We start from the raw sequence: 17877 nt of genomic DNA on the forward strand, positions 1-17877 counted from the left end.
ATGTCCTCGAAGTATGCAGTTTCAGGAACCAAGCAGCATTGTGTGTCCCTGAGAAGCATTCCCTCGGATATTTATTCCCAATGGTGCCAAGCAACCACTTGTGAAAGGTCATAAGTAATTTACCATCAACAACCCTCAATGGATCCACATTCACTGCTGTCTTCGATTTCTTATTCCTTTTCTTCATTGCAGTGTACTCATCGAACCACCTAGGCCTCTTTCTTTCTCTCCTCTTCTCCGGTGCTGGTGGAGCTATGTCTAAGAATTATACTTCAGAATCTTCAATATCTCCGATTACAGTAATTTGCCTATCCTCTGGTGTGCGAAAAATGTGATCATCTACATCATCAGGTCTGTAATCGTTAGGGAGAATGTCTTCATCTACAGGAGACTGAGGGCCTTCTTCAGTGGACTGAGGGTGTGGATCTGGAGCTGGCCTACTAAGATCTTCCATCATTGTCATCAGCTTCTGCAATTGACCCAAGATCTCAGACTGACCTTTAATAAGGGCACTTTGTTGCCCTTCAACCTTTTCCAACCTGGCCAAAATCATAGAGTAGCCTGGTTGCTCAGCTTGGGAGGAGGTGCTGGCATGAGGTGCTGATGGGGGAACCTCAGGTGCTGGAGGTGGTGAAACCTCCTTAAAAATATTTGCTGCTTCTGCTTGCTCAGCTAACTTTTCAGCAAGCTTTTCAGCCTGACTCTGTAAGGCTTCCTGTGTAGGCTGTCCATCAGCACCCACCTTTAGTTCCTCTAACCCCATGTCCACATACAATGGGACTTCATTGTCTGTAAGGGTCCTCACATACTGTTCTTCAGCAGGTCGGGCACACAGGTAGGGGTATACTGTCAACTGCCACCAAAAACAATGAATATTTAGATTAGAAAGTAAAACAATATAAAAAATAAGTAATTGTCATCGGTGAACAATGGTAACCTATCGTACCCCAATCGTACCTCAATCGTACCATATCATACCCATATCATGCAATTATCGTACCTCAATCGTACCATATCGTACCCATATCATGCAATTATCGTACCCATATGGTACCCATAACATAAGAATATCGTACCCGTAGGTGAGAATTACTTGCTAACTATCATACCATCATCGTACAACATCGTACCAATATCGTACCTCTACAACTACATTAATAAAGAATACATATCGTACCCCAATCGGACCATCATTGTACCCCTTAGCCAGTTTTCAAACAGTTGACAAAAAACCACAAAATAACCCCACAATCGTACTCAAATCGTACCCTATCGTGCAGTACCCATAGAATTGCATATCTAGAAAAAAATATAGAACATTCAAAATATTTAAAAAGTAAAGTAAAAGCTCACCTTTTTGGCAAACAATTTAATAAGTTGCTCTTTGTGTATCTCTACTTTCTCCTTACTCTGCGAGTTGATCATTCTTGGAATGCCTTGGCCCAATCTCACAGCACAATCCTGACCCAACTCAATGATGGACTCAAAAGCCCAATACTGCAATGCTGCAGCATACCCATAAATAGAGTACTTGGCCTCCTTCTGAGTCTTTCCTTTCTCAATCTTCTTCTGTAAATGCTTCTTCATTTCTACAAAGTCTTTTTGACAAGTTTGTAACAACTTCTAGTGTGATATCTTCCCCCACGGGTACTGGAAAAAGAAGTCAACGTCATCTACCATCTTCAGCATGTCAGTCCAAACCATCAACTTCTCCTCACGACCTTTCAAAACACCTTATACTAATAAACACAAACCCATCTTGTACACATCATCAACTATTTGACAACTCTCAAAAGTTCTGCGCAGTTTCCCTATGCTCACTGGGGAATGACCATTGAAGTACTCAAGAATTAACCGATCATAAGTGGTCTTCGCTTTAATCTCAGCTTCAGACGGTCCGACCTCAAAATTTAAACCAGTAACTAAAGCGAACTCCAATTGGCTAAATCTACATCGTTTTTTCCCAATATAAAACTGGACTTCGTCAGTCTTCTCCCCTCTGAATTTGTGCAACAACAGCTGATGGACTAAGGCACCAGAAAAATTTAATGGTTCCGCCATGAAGAACTGTTTGAAAGGGGATTCCTTCACCCTATCCAATAAACCACACTGTATAAATTTTGCTTTAATCTTTGGAAAGTACCAACTGCCGCGCCAAGTGATATGTCCCGTAAAATGTTCCTCTACTGGATCTATCAATTGTGGAGGTCTTAAGTTCTGAATAAAACAAATAAATATCCAATTAGATAGAATAACAAAAAAAAACATCAAATTTTATATTCTACAATCTACTATCGAGCAACTATCGGACACTATCGCACCATATTGGACACCAATGAAAAAAAATAAAAACTGGAACTATAACATTATCGTGCACCATCGTACCTCACATCGTACACCATCAGAATATAACAACACAACAATTTGTTCCCAATATCGGGCACACATCGTACCCAATATCGTACCTTCATCCTCAACCTCAAGTTATCAGAAAACACAAACTATCGTACCAACGTCGAACCACTATCATACCCTTATCGTACAGTCATCTTCAACCTGAAGTTATGAGAAAACACAAACACTATCGTACTCTATCGTACCTCTCAAAAAACCCAACAAAAAATTCAAAATTTGACGGTTTATCAAATTTCACACAGTCAAATTCAACAATACATACTATAACATTTTCCAATGGAAAAGAAATTGAAAAAAATACATACCCTAGACATTTTTGCGTAATGGGGTGTCGGTTTTTCTTCGGGGTCTGAGTTTTTCTTCGTCTCCGGTGGGGGTTGGGGTTTGGGTGAGTGTCGGGGTTTGGGTGAGGCTTGGTCTCCGGTGGTCTGGGTTTTCCTTCGTCGGGTGGTGGGAGTTTTTCTGACCGTCGGGTGAGGGGAGAGATGCGTTGGGTGAGGGTGGGTGAGGGATAGATATGCGTCGGGTGAGGGTAGTTATGGGTTGCTCGATGGTTTTGTGGGAGTGAAGAGTTTTGGCAGAGAGAGGGAACAGGAAATGGGCAGGGGAAAAGTTACAGTTTTTATCACTATCGTGTACCATCGTACTATCGGGCAAGTATCGGGCACTTATCGGGTACCATCGTGTACCATCGTACTATTAGGTCCGCAGTAACTTAATAACAACAATCGGGCATATATCGGACTACTATCGATCCATTATCGTACTTAAAAGGGTGTATAGATTCAAAATAATAATCGGGCAACCATCGGGTAGCCATCGAACCTAAATGACCATCGGGTAACCAAACCTATCGGGCAACCATCGGGTTGCCATCGGACCTTCATTCCTAACCTTGAAACTCAACAACTATCGTGCCCGAATCGGGTCTCTATCGGACACTATCGGGCATTTAGAAAAAAACTCAAGGAACAAAAAAAAACGCAGATTTTCACAGAACACGATTTTCACCCAAAAAACAGCAAAAAATACCAACAAACTACAGATCCAACATCTAAACAGCATTCTAAATCATAAAAACAACCAACAACAACAAGAATCAAAGAAAATCACTTACCCATGTGTATCTTTCTTGCAAGATTTTAGAGATGAAAGGTATGAGATTTTGTTATGAGAGGGGTATTTTTGGTATTAAATGAAAGATGAGCATTGGTTTCATATGGTGGTTAACTTTGGTTCAAATTTTAATTATTAAGCTAATGTAAGCATGATTTATCAAATTTCCCTAAATAAAAAACTGAAACAAGAATATATAAGATGATATATTTGGCGGTCCCTAGAATATGAACAACAAAATATAAATATACATATGAAAAAAAAAATTAGATGATATTAGCTTTTCTTTTTCTACTTTTCAAAGTCATTAAATTTAATGATATTGATAACAACTCAAAAATTCATTGGAAAAAATGGTCTCTTATTTGTAAATCTAAATATTTTTGGAGGTTTAGGTTTTCTTTGGTTCATTTTAATCGGGCTATGTGATCTTTTCTAATCCCTCCTCTTTTTTGGCTAAGGTTCTTAAAGTTAGATATTTTCCTAATAATAATTTTCTTGATGATAAGGCTAGTCATTCCTCATCTTACGCTTGGAAAAGTATTCTTTGGGGTAAGGATCTTCCGAAGAGAGGTCTTATTTGGAAAATTGGCAATGGTGAATCAATTTTTATAATCGGCGATTACTAGGTACATGTAACGTCCCAAAATTTCATAATAAGGCTTAGTGCATTGATTAGGGGCCCGGGAGGGCAATATTGGAATATTTATGTGAATTAATTGGATATTGATGTGATTATGCAAATTGCATGTGTTATATTATTATATAGTTGATTATGCATGTTTAGGTGTATTAAATATGCGAAACAAACCCACTTTTATTTAATGGTCTAATTGTAATTATATGGTAATATGCGAGTGAGACCACATTATTATGTGGATATATTTGAGATATTCGGCAAGAGTCGGTCATTTCGAGTAAGATAGTGGTTTAGTTACAACGGGGAATTTATACCCGGCTCGGGGTGAGCAAATGGGTATTTTGGTAACTCGGTGGGTTACCAGGACTCACTAGAGTATGAGTCATATTTTGGAAAAGTTAGTAATATTCCGGGTTTAGCGTAATTAACTGGGAATTTCAAGTATTATGTGAGACAGGAATGTAATTGACGTTTTCGCCCTCGAGGGGCGTTGAGAGGAAAGAGTTTCCTTGAGGGCACCTTTGTCTTTTTAGACCCTTAGGCTATTTTGGTAGGTGAGTTTATCAACTCAAGGGATAAGAAAAACAGAGTAAAACAGGCAACTCACACTCTCACTCTTTCTCGTTTCTCACTCTCTCTCTCTCTCTCTCTAAGTAATTCATAATTTCTTAGAAAACACTTTATCCTTGAGGTTTAGGCAAGCTTTTGGGGAATTGAAAGCTTATAAGCTTAAGGAAACTTAGTTGGGTCGAACTCAATCAAAGGTAACTCGGTTATTTGAGTTTTAGTTTTGGTTTTGTTAGAGTTTTAAAGTTTGTTGAATTTTTGAGGTTTACTTGAGTTTTAGAGTTGTTTACTGTGATTCTGAACTGATGGGACCATTATTATGGTCAAAACAGGTGAAAACCATGTGTTTGGGATGGTTTTTGAAGGATTGGAGATTCTTAAAATCGTTGGTTTTCTGAGTTCGCTATGTTGCGTCGCGACCCTTTTCTTGGGCGCTGCGGCCCTGTTCTTGGGTGTCGTGGCCCTTAGGAACTCAGAGGGATAAACAGATGCCTCGAACTGCCTTGGCACCCGATGTTAGGCGGGTTGTGCCGCGACGCGTGCCCTATGATATTGGGCTCGAGGACTCTCTGACTTGTTGTGTCGCGGCCCTAACTGGGGGGCGCCGCGACTCTAATAGGATAAATGAGAACAAATGGGTTTTGCGAGCTGGGAACCCATACCTAAGGGCTCGTGAATGATTCTACTACCCAAGTTAGTAGAATGTGTAGCACCCACATTATTTTGATATAATATAGCCAATAATCACATGATTGCATTGCATTGCATTACATATCATACAATATGTATAATTTGAGCATATGCATATTCTTATAAGTGTTTTCATGTATAAGTATAAAAGTTGTGTATGTGATGTCTATATGTATGCTCAATATTATTAACCTTGTGGCATTTGAGTTGTATTTTATGGGTGTTTGATGTGCTCAATATATAAGAAAGTATGAAAAATATGAACAAGGCATGAAATTAAGTGAGAAAAGTGAGATATAGAAGGCAAAAGATGTTAAGTGGTGAAAAATAGTACAATGTCGATTACTAGTATTTTGGGGTAAAATTGAGTATTAGTGGATTTACCAAATATAATTGAGGTATGATTAAGGTCTCATTGATGAAGTAAAAATGGTTTTAGAACCATTAGATCAATTCTTGATGGGAGGTATACATAATCAGTGGTATTGATGCAAAGTCAAAACGAGCTTAGCATAAGTGCGCTACGCTCGATCGGGTAAGCATAACTATTGGGTATGAACTCATATGGACCTAAGGTTTGGTGTGAGTGTTTTACACATAAGGATAATAGGCCTAGAAGATGATTAAGTCGAAATTATTGAAGTGATAAGGTTTTCATAAGTCAAAAGGTGAAATGATGAGGTGAAATGTGTCAAATTTTGATACAATAAGGCCAAATCATTGAAAATAAAGAATTTTCATCAACCTTATCACTTTGCACGACCAAGACTCTAAAAAACAGAGAGAAAAGAAAACCAAAAACCATTTCTTGGCTGGTTTGAAGAAATTCTAAGGAGATCCAAGTGAAATCAAAGCCAAAGAAGTGGATTAAGCTTAGTTCTAGCCTTTTTATGGTAAGTTCTTGTACTTGGAAGTTAAACTATGTTTTTGAATTTTGCTGAGAGCTTATCTATGGTGTTTTATCTCTTGTAAAGATATTTCTTGGTGGTTTCCAAGTGGTTTGAGGTTTAGAAAAGCTAGAAGAGATTGTTTTCGCCGAAAAGTTGCTCGGTAAGTGAAATTTTGTGTTTTATGAGGTTTTGGGGTTCTTGGAGTACAAGCTGATTTTTGATTATTTTATTGAGTTTATAAGATGGTAGATATGTTTATAAATGTTTGAATAGATGTGGAGACTCATTTAATTTGGGTGATGATCCAGGAGATTAGAATTTTATAAAAATCTGTATATGATAACTTTATGATGAATCATGTTGGTATTTGGGATATATGGTTATGGAAGGTTATTTGATGTTGATTATTGGTTGATTTTTATATTTGAGGATAGCTAAAATTAAGGGGAAACTCTATCAAAATTTCTCCAAATGTCTAAAATAAATCTAACGCTCGATCTATGTGGTTTAAGGCATTTTAGGCATGAATTGGATATGAAATTTTATATGATGTTTTATGGGTATTTTTAAATGATAGTTCAATGTCTTACTGCCATCATTATGATGAGAAATCCATGCCATTGTCAGGATAAGCACATCAACACCTAAGACACCACTTGTTACACGGTGAATAATATTTTGGACAGAAGGTAAGTAAAGTACTCAACTGCAACACAAGAATTACATGTTATGTGAAAGTATGCATTATATGAATATTTTGTGAGTAAGTGGTATTAACATACATTGAAACTTCATCATAAATTTGTATGCATGGCATAATAGTGATATGGTGAATTATTATATGATATAAGACCATGCATGATATTATGATGATTAATTATATGATGCCTTAGCAAGTTTTGTGCAACATAAAAGCAAGTTGTAATAAGAAGTTTAAGTTCAGTGCCACTGTTTTGAAAAGGCAAATGAAAGTGTTAATAAGTGTAAACGGAGGCCTATAGTAGGCTTATAGTGGCTGCCCAATAATTTGTGCTAGGTTTTAATGAACCAATTATATTGTTTCCCATGTTTCCATTTTTATTTCTCCTCCATATGAGTTATTGTTATATGTATTGACACCACAGTGTGTGGCCGCCTTAACTCTTGAGCCCGACAGGGCAACAATGGAATAATGTTTTTAATGCGCCCTACTGTGGTGATGGCTAGCCGGAGGAGAACCCATGAGATTTTATATTATATGTGTAACAAGCCCTGCAGGCATTGACCAATTCAAACAGTGTGCACAATATTAAGGGGCCCAAAATTTAAAAAGAAGTTGTGTATGTCCATTGACATTGGGTAATCATTAGCATTGCATGCATTACTTTACTTACTGAGCTTTAGGCTCACAGTTGTCTTGTGTTGCAGGTAGAGAAAGAAATGAGTGAATGACATAAGGAGAACTGAAGCATAGTCCTGACCCAGATTTGTACATATGAACACATCGACCTTTTGTGGGTTATTTCAGTTTACCAATGTGATATTTGTAATAAAGTGTGAAGTTATGTTTTGAAAACAAATTGGGTTATTTAATACTTATGTATAATATGTTTGAGACACACTTTATGTTTAATGTAAATAATGTGAAATAAGTTTTCAAAAAAAAAAATGTCCAGACTTCCGCAGAAATAAATTATGATATAGTTTTAAAACGTAACACCTCAGATATGGTTTTAACTAAAATAAGTGAGGGTGTTACAGAATGCAAGGTCCTAGAGACTAGGAATTGGTCCAAAGTCTTTATTAGTTCATTTCCTGATAGTTATTCATTGTTATGGTTGTGACCAGGATGAACTGTTAGGCTCGGGAGGAAAGGACTGTACTCGGGGGTCGTCAAACACTATTTACTCAGGACTTGAGATAAGGAACTACACCCGGTTTGTGTTTAGGGCTTGGCCTGGTTATAGTACAAGATTATTACTATGCTGAGAATGTTTTATTAAACATGTTAAATGCGTTGTGCTTACCTGTGTTATGTAATAACTGCTTGTCTGTATATCTAATTGGGAAGCTCAGCTTATAAGTTGAGAATTCATTTGTGTTATCTGATGAAGAGCTTGGCTTAATAGTCAAGGACATATCTATTTTAAAAGACTTGACTTACCAGTCAAAGGTTAAAAGACTCGACTTATCAATCAAAGGTTAAAGACTCGACTTATCAATTGAAGGTTAAAATACTTGACTTATTAGTCGAAGGTTAAAGACTCGACTTATCAGTCGAAGGTTAAAGACTCGACTTATCAATCGAAGGTTAAGGGACTCGGCTTATAAGTCAAGAGTTTAAAGGCTCCACTTAAGATTCGAGGACAGCAATAGCGTGCTAAACGCTGACCGATAGGGTTAAGCCAACCCGAAAGCGAGATATACGCTTGAACGTCCCTAGGGTCGTCTGAAATTTTAAGTGCCATACCTACTTGGCTAGATCTAAGGTTGGTTATATGAGAAGTTGGGCAACAGACCCTGGTGTGAACCTATAGTCACTTATCTAGATTGAGTGCATGCATAAGTAGGGTTATTACTGCTAGGCATGCTAATTATAAATATGTGATCTGATAATGTACTGCTTATTAGCATGATTATGTTTTCTTGCTGAGCCTTAGCTCACGGGTGCTAAATTGTGCAGGGTAAAGGAAAGGAAAAGCTGGACTAGCCATGAGTTGGAGAGCTTTAGGGGCAGAGTGTACATATGTGGCCTGCTCATCCGCCACGACCGAGGTTATCAGTTGGAACTAGGGTTGGACCTTGATTTTACCGCCTAGGTTGGATTTTGTATACATTTTTGGGTTGTAATCTCCTTAAATTATATTGGGATCCCATGTATTGGAGTCAAACTTGTAACACCCTGGTTACCCCAAAACGGTTATGGTGAACCGGAAATTTGACCCGTTACTCGAGTCCTTTGGTTAAAAACGTGCTCTAAGTGTTATTAACAGGATAAGGTGGAAAACCAACAAAAAAGAAATGATATATTTTATATAATACATAAAACTGTTCATGGGCCCAAAAAGTCATTTACAACTCAAAATGGTCATTACTATTTCAAATTTACAAACCAGCCGACCTAAGCGGCAAAATTCGGGTAACTGTAATGCCTCAAATTTCCTAATAAGGTTTAGGACCTTGATTAGGAGGCCGGGAGGGCCATAATTGCTCTATTATGTTATTAAATGATAATATGCATGTTTAGGTGTATTAAATATGCATGTGAACCCATTTCTGAGTAATTGGGTGATTTTCATATTTTGGCCATTTCAGGCATATTTGGCATATATGTGATATGTGTGTGGTGTTAAGAGAGCATGAGAAAAAGGGGATAGACAGCTCGATTCCAACTCGAGTGTTTATTCCGGGGCAGTCAGGGTCTGAGACTGAGACTAGTTCCTCAGGGGTGGTAGGTCAGTTTTCTAGTTCTGATTTCTTTGTTATGCTGATTGGTTTTGGTGCCATGCTGTTCCTTTATTTGTTGCATATAGAGAGGTATAGAGTTGCTATGCAGATCACATGGTTATGTTGTGATGGGAAGATGGTACTGTATCGGTAATCCAAGGGATGAGTTGAATTGCGATGAAAAAGGATTTATCAGTGATTTTGATAAAGCTGGTTATGACTGGCTTTGGTTTGATCCAGGGTATGGATTGGCTATATAGTTATGGGGCAATATTAAATGGCAAGGAAAGTAGTAACTCTTGAGCTTGAGAGTGGAAAGCCTTGTAGCAGTTGGCAATGTGCGCGAATTCTGTATGCTTATGATATCTGTAGTGAGAGCTAGAGTTTTTATTGCAGAGAGATGCATAGAACTCTTAGCTGGTGTGGTGGACACCACTTAGATCGTGTCAGTGAGATCAAGACAGACTGGACTAGTCTGTGAGTTTCTGGATGTGTTTCCAAGGGACTTGTCAGGGTTTATTTTATATGAAAGGAGACTAGAATGGTGATTGGATCAGTGCCAGGGATGGAATCAGATGTAAGCATTGTTTTGAATGGCTCAGCGGAGTTGTAAGAATTAAAGGTTCAATTATTAAGTAAGATGGAATTCTCTAAGGTGGATCTTGGATCTGGTTAGGACCAGTTAGAGATCAGAGGGGAAAGTTATGTAAAAGATTGTGTTGTATCGGATAAGAGCACTGAGAGTGCTGATTATGTCTTGAGAATTAGTTTAATGCCAAGTGTTTATGAGTCAGATGAACAGAGCATTCAAAGGTTTATTTAAATGGGATTTGTGATCGTCTTGGACGATGGTATTGTGGTATTTTCTCTGCGGAGATTTGCCAAGGTTAGGGAACACCTTAGGGGCAAGAGTGTCTTTGGGTGGTAAGGATATTACAGGTGTCTTGGGAAAGAGTTTTGAGTCTTCTTACAGATCAGAACCAGTTAGTGGGTTGTTATGACATCTCAGTGACAGAGAAAAGTAATTGCCTAAGCAATATGTTGGTTAAAGGATCTGACCAGAACTAGAGTAGAGTTTCTGGTGGGCCAGGTGGCCAGTGTTATGTTTGAGATTATCATTTCGGAAAGGATTAGAAGGAAAGATATCTAAGTGAACCACAGATAGGAAAGATTGAGTGGGAAGTCTTAGCTGGATTAGCTAAGGGTTTTGCAATATCAGGTATGTGCTTATTGTGGTATAAGGGTCGGATTTGGAATCCGATGGACATTGAGATTAATTGGGAGATTCTGGATGAATCTCATGTTGTTCTTTTCTTCTCTTCATTTGAGCATCATGGAAATGTGACAGGATATGAAAGCTTTATAGTGGTGGCCTGAGATGGAGAGAGATGTAATGGATGTATGATAAAGTTCCTAGCCTGATAGCAGGTCAGACCAAAGTGTCAGGAATCGGTGAGGCCATTATATCCATTGAGTATTTTATAATGAAAATAAGAAAGCATCGCGATGGGTTTCACGGTGGGATTGCCCAGGTTAGTGGACCAGTATGAATTGGCATTGAGTTATTGTGGACCAGTAGTCCAAGTGAGTTTATTTTTGTCAGCAAGGATGAATAGTGCAGCTGACCAGTACTCAGATCTCTATGTGAGAGAGATAGTGCGCCTTCATGAAACTCAAGGTCTATCTTATCAGATGAAGACTATAATGCGATTTCCAGGTTTTGGAAGGGTTAAGAAGGCGATGAGTAAATAGATGAAATTCAGTACAGTTTATTACTCTCAGACTGATGGTAAATCAGAGAGAGGGTTATCCAATTATTATTGGAGGAACATCTTATAAGATGAATGAGTTAATATATATCTGGATCCTGAAGTGGTTCAGGGGACTATTGAGATTATCAGAGATTGAAGCTTGAATGCTCACTTCTCAGAATAAAGGGAAAAATGTTACTGAATTGAAAAGTAGGAACATGAAGTTCCAAGTAGAAGATTGTATCTTCATTAGAAGTATCACCATGGAAAAGAGGTAAGGAGTTAAAAGCAAGTTAAGCCCTAGAGTAATTTAACAATTTGAATCCTGATTATTTGACAGTTTGAATTCTGGATAGGATTGGTCGGGTTGATTTTGGATCAGCTTTTTCTCTAGCACTGTCAGTTGTATACAGTGTGTTATGTACTTCCATGCAGTGGACATGGGTTAAAAGAACTCATGAGTTGAGTTATGAGAATCTGGGAACTAAAGCTAAGTTATTCTATAAGGAATAACCAGTTCAGATATGAGACAAAAAAAATAAGGTTCTGAGGATCAAAGTGTACCTTGAGTTAAGGTATGTTACAGAAACAGTGAGGTCGAAGGAATGACCTGGGAAACTGGGATCAGTTGTGCCGAATTGATATTTCGGCAGTTCAGATAAATTTCGAGGATGAAATTTCTGTAAGGAGGGGATAGTTGTAATGCCCAAAATTTCCTAATAAGGTTTAGGACCTTGATTAGGAGGCCAGGAGGGCCATAATTGCTCTATTATGTTATTAAATGATAATATGCATGTTTAGGTGTATTAAATATGCATGTGAACCTAGTTCTGAGTAATTGGGTGATTTTCATATTTTGCCCATTTCGGGCATATTTGGCATATATGTGATATGTGTGTGGTGCTTTAGTATTATTTGGTTATGCCAGGGTTACCTAGCACAAGACGATCCTAGGAGGTAAGCTAGTGGGAAAGTCACAACGGGATTTATTCTTGACTCGGAGTGAGTCAAGGGGTATTTAGAGCATTGCCGGGTTATTGGGTAATGGGAATAAATATCTGGTGATAAATTGGGAGTTAGTAAGATCAGGGGGAAATTCTTGAGGTTTTGACTATTTTGCCCCCGGGAGTGTTTTCGGGACCCCGAGTGTTAGGATTTGGTTGAGGCTACTTAAGCTTGAAGTAACCCTTTACAAGAATAAAAGAACGTTCTGTACGTTCTCTCTCCCTCTAAGTTTCCTTTTCGTTCCCCGATCGCATTTTCGAAGGTAACTTGGGTTTTAGGACTCGGATTCAAGCGAGGATCGAGGCATAGCAATCCTAGGAAAGATTAGAAGCTTATTAGCCGGAGGATTTAGTTGGAAACAACTCAATTGGAGGTAATTCAAGATTTAAGATTTAAGTTTTTAAGCTTGAATTGGATTTTGTGTTTTGATGAGTTTTTAATTGATTTGAGACTTGGGTTTTATGGGTTTTGGATCATGGGGATGTTTGGGAACTTTGATTTTGGGATTTGGAGATGTTTGGATAGGTTTTTGGAAGGTTTTAAAAGTGGAAAAACGAGGAAAAGTGGCTGGTGCGAGGTTGGGTCGCGGCCTTGTTCTAGGGCGTCGTGGCCCTAGCTTGAAGAAGGTGGAGGAGGCTCTGCCAAGGGGGAGGGCCGCGGCATGGTCCTTGTAAGGCCGCAACCCTTAAGGAAAAAAAATTCCAAATGTGAGTTTTTGTGATGGGAACTTAACTCTAAGGGCCTGGGATTGATCCTACTACCTAGTTGAGTGGGATTCGATGTCCCGGAGGCTTGGGTTGGGTTTGGAAGTATTTATTTACCCATTTTGATGAGGTTTTATATCATGGTTGTGATTAGGTTTTCACTAGGGGCTTGGGATCAGGATCGTACTTGTGGCTCGTTTATTGGTAACTTGTGCTTGGACCAAAGGTAAGAAAACAGCACCTTGTGTATATGTGACATGCATGGTTATTATTGATGCATGTTGGATTATTAAATGTGGCATGCATGATTATTGTTGAGGCATGTCAAGTGGTTAAATATGATGCATATGATGCACGAGAAACATGTGATTAGGACATGCTTTGTATACTGAGTATGATATTGTTCAGAGCTTGAGCCTCTGTGTTTATGCATGATCCTAATTGTGCTAGTATTTGTTAAGTAAGCATGTTGAATGCCTTGTATTCGGATATTGGATATGTGATATATGTTTGGTGGCATTGCTTACTTGTATATGGCACTGACTAGTCAGGGATACTGACCTAAGAGTCAGAAACGGCATAGCGTCTGTTATCCGTAAAATTAGCATTGGTGACGTGGCAAGTGATCCCTGGACACATGGCTGACACCTGGAAACGTTCTGCTAGAGTATCGACCAGAGGACACATTAGAAGCAGTGCAAGCCTGTTTTACCTGCGACTAGTCTGGTCGATAGTTCCGTGTACAAGGCGACATTAATGGGAAGATCTTTATGAATCCCGAATTTATCTCACACAATCTCCTGAGTATCCGATTATTCAGGGAAGAATATCTGTAACAATCTTTTGTAATCCCCCTTGAGCCTATAAATAGCAAGAGATAGCTCAAGGGAGAGGACTTTTGGCTTTTGAATCGTGAGAGATTATAGTAATTATCCTAGGAATACTGTATTGTTCTTCAGAAAGTGGTGAAACTCATTGAACCCTAGTTCTTTGATCACTCTTTTGGTTTTTTTATCTATATCATTCTAAGTGGACATAGGTCATTACCAAATCCTGGGGCCGAACCACTATAAAATACTGTGTCTTATTTACTTTTGTCATTACGTTCTTCTCATCTCTTTAATTCATATCAAGCATATTCTGACTCCGTGTCAGTTGGCCAAATCTTGGGTCAACATTCTGGTGCTTTCATTGAGAGCTTGATTTATCGTTGCTGAGAAAACTAATGGCGAAAGCTGGAAAGAAAACTGGGCAAGCGGTCGCCGCTGCACCGTCGAACCCGCCACCTCCTCCTCCTCCTGCAAGCATGGCAGAGGATGAGCCACAACTGGATTTTGAGGAGGAGGAAATGGATGATGCAACGTTGAAGAGTACCCTGGGCGTGTTGCAGGAAGAGCTGGCTAGTCTGAAGGCCAGTCAGGAGATTGCCGCTGAAGTTATGGCACGGCAGCAGCAGGAGATTGAACGGTAGCGCGCGGAATTGAGCGAAAGGCAGGCGGAGGTGGACCGCCACCAGAACGAAGCCATGGAAGCCCTTGAGGCAGCCTTGCTGTTGGCTAGAAATCAGGCTGCACCTGCCTCGCAGCCTGACCCACCTGTGAATGGGCCACCCCAGAGGGGTCCGAATCCGAGCCCACCGATCCAGCCTTCGAGTCCGCAAAGACCCGAACAGCCTCAGATGCCCCATGACGATGTCCCACTGGAGCCTGAGGTATAGCCACCGTCCCAAGCTGCTCGGGGTAACCCCCCGCAACGGAGACAGAATAGGGTCGAGCGTCAGCCTCGCAGCCCTAGACGCCGTAGGGATGATGGGCCGAACCTACCGAATTGAGGTCACTACCCTCCTAGCCACAGGAGGGACTCAGAGTTAGGCTCTGCGGTCCGGCGTCCCCCACGGCACGATGATGCACGAGGACACCACGACCAGCGCAGGCCACCCTCTAACGCTCGGGATGGTTCAGCCAGAAATGGACATCGGGGGAACAATCGATCTCACCATAGCCAGTCGAGGTTTAGAGATGGCCACGGATACAATGAGGCCGACTCAGGCAAAGGAAATGCCGGTGGAAGGAGTGAAGAAAGAGGTAAAGGCAGGAGCCAGGTACCTCAAGATGACCAACCAAATAGACAGGATGCTGGGGGGCAGCCCAGACAAAATAATTGCTTCGATCGGCTCGGGGGTAGCGAGCAGCGGAGAAGAGAAGAGGACTTGAGAGATGTACTCAATGATCGTCGTGAGAGGCACGGCGAGAATGTCCCCCCGGCAACAGAGGCCACAGCGATTCCTACCGCAGTGCAGGCCCAGATAGACGCCCTTAACCAGGCTGTGCAGCAGCTGGTCGGAGGAAGGACTTCTTACATCAACCGCGATAGGAGAAAAGGCACTCCTTTTGTACAAAGGATAGCAAACGCCGAAATGCCCAGAAAATTCAAGATGCCTACGCTTCCAAACTTTGACGGGTATGGAGACCCAGTCTCGCATGTCAATAAGTTTGAAATTCAGATGGAAGTGTCCGAAGACGCTCGGTGCAGGATCTTCCCGGCAACACTTTCTGAAGCTGCACAGGAGTGGTTCTTCAAGTTCTCTCCCGCGAGCATTGTTTCCTGGGAAATGTTCGTACGGGAGTTCTACAGACAGTTCTATGCTGGTCGTGTGCACCCAACCAAAGCAAACCAGCTAGTCGAAATTCGCCAGCAGGACGGGGAGTCAGTAAAGGATTATGTCCAGCGCTTTATGCGAGCGGCGGCTGAAGCAAAAACAGTGGGAGACGAAGGCAAGATGATGGCCATTACCGCAGGGGTTAAACGTTGCTCTCCCCTCTGGAAAAGTCTCCGAAAAGAAGGAGTGAGAACCACCCAAGAATTCTTAGACCGAGCTGACCGCTACATCAAGCTCGAAGAAGCCATTGCTGATGATGGAAAACCCTCGAACAAGGGTAAGAAGGCTGCCGAACCCGCCAAAGCCACCAATGGTTCCAAACCTAATGGCAACGGCAAAGGCAACGGGAACGGCAACGGTAATGGCAAGAATGGTGGAAAACGGCTGTATAACGAGCCTTCCACCTCCGACAACAAACGAGCTAAGGGTAATCGTTATGAGCCTCGGTTCACTAACTACACCGCCCTCGTTGAGTCTCGGGGAGAGGTTTACCAAGCCACAAGTTCCAGTGTGCCTTACAAGAAACCTGGACCCATTCGAAAGGACATTTCAAAAAGAGACACTACCAAGTTCTGTCGTTACCATAATGACTACGGACATGACACTAATGAATGCAACCAGTTAAAAGATGAAATCGAGTTCCTTATTAGACAAGGACACTTGAGAAGATACGTACGGGCCTCGGGAAATTCCCAACGAGAAGCTCCGGGTGGCAACGAGCAGGCGTCTACACGCCAACGCTCGCCACCATTACAGCCTGCCCCCGTGGCTGGAACACTCTTAACCATCTGTGGAGGCCCGCACCTTGCGGGAAATAGCGGAAAGGCCAGAGAACGATATGCTCGGACTCTGCGCCACGACCAGGACATCGAGATGATGACTGTGGAGGACCATGCACCAAAAAAGGCTCGGTCAGAAGAAGGTGAGATAACCTTCTCTGATGGCGATGCCCAAAACGTCCGGTTCCCACATTCCGATCCGCTGGTCGTGGACATCTAGATGGCCAATATGATGGTGAAGAGGGTACTGGTTGATACAGGAAGTTCAGTGAACATCCTGTATAAGTCAACACTGGAACGCATGAAATTGTCCGTAAAGGACTTGGAGCCCTGCAATCAGACGATATACGACTTCTCTGGAGAAGGACTCGCCCCAGCCGGACTAATCAAACTCCCAGTAACGACGGGCACAACGTCTGCAACAAGGACATTACTCGCCACTTTTGTAGTGGTCGATTGTCCTTCGGCGTGCAACGCCGTTATTGGAAGGCCCATACTGGTTGATCTGCGGGCCGTCATCTCTATGTGGTACCTAGCCATGAAGTTCCCAACACACGCGGGGGTAGGACGCGTTTTAGGAATCCAAAGGGAAGCCAGGGAGTGCTACAACGCCTCGATCACAAAGGCGAAAAGTGGAACGTCGAGGAGCACTACCCCAGATAGATTGCAGATGGCAGTTGATACGCAAGCCCGATCGGGTGGTGAAGTCACCAAATAGGGTGTTGCCCAAAGCGAGGATGGAGATTTGGATCCTCGCTTTGGGGATTTTGAAGAAAATGTTGGACCCGTCGAGGACCTGGAGGAGGTCCAACTCGACAAAGAAGACCCAACCAGAGTCATAAAGGTTGGGAAAAACTTAGAGCTTACCATGAAGCACGCACTGGTGGAATTCTTGCGAAAAAACCAGGAGGTTTTCGCCTGGTCGCATAAAGACATGGTTGGGATAGATCCTGCAGTAATCAGCCATGTCCTGAATATAGACAAGACCTTTCCACCAGTGCAACAAAAAAGGAGGCTGCTCGATAAAGATAGATCACGAGCCTTAAAAGAAGAAATCGAAAGGTTAAAGGAGAACGGGTTCATACGAGTGGCTTTTTATCCGTCGTGGGTCTCCAATCCGGTGCTGGTCCCCAAACCTAACGGCAAGTGGCGGACCTGTGTGGATTTTACAGACCTCAATAAAGCCTGCCCAAAGGACTGCTTTCCACTCCCAAGGATCGACCAGCTGGTCGATG

The 17877-nt window shown here is 41.3% G+C and overlaps 1 long non-coding RNA gene across 1 annotated transcript; it reads left to right on the forward strand.

Moving 5' to 3' along the window:
• Positions 1-6185: 6185 nt before the first annotated feature.
• On the forward strand, positions 6186-7029 carry LOC133834053 (uncharacterized). The gene is made up of 3 exons (XR_009893293.1): positions 6186-6321; positions 6403-6478; positions 6946-7029. It is a non-coding gene; the product is annotated as an uncharacterized LOC133834053 (long non-coding RNA).
• Positions 7030-17877: the final 10848 nt, after the last annotated feature.

This window comes from Humulus lupulus, chromosome 5 (assembly GCF_963169125.1).
Source record: "Humulus lupulus chromosome 5, drHumLupu1.1, whole genome shotgun sequence".
NCBI classification, from domain to species: domain Eukaryota; kingdom Viridiplantae; phylum Streptophyta; class Magnoliopsida; order Rosales; family Cannabaceae; genus Humulus; species Humulus lupulus.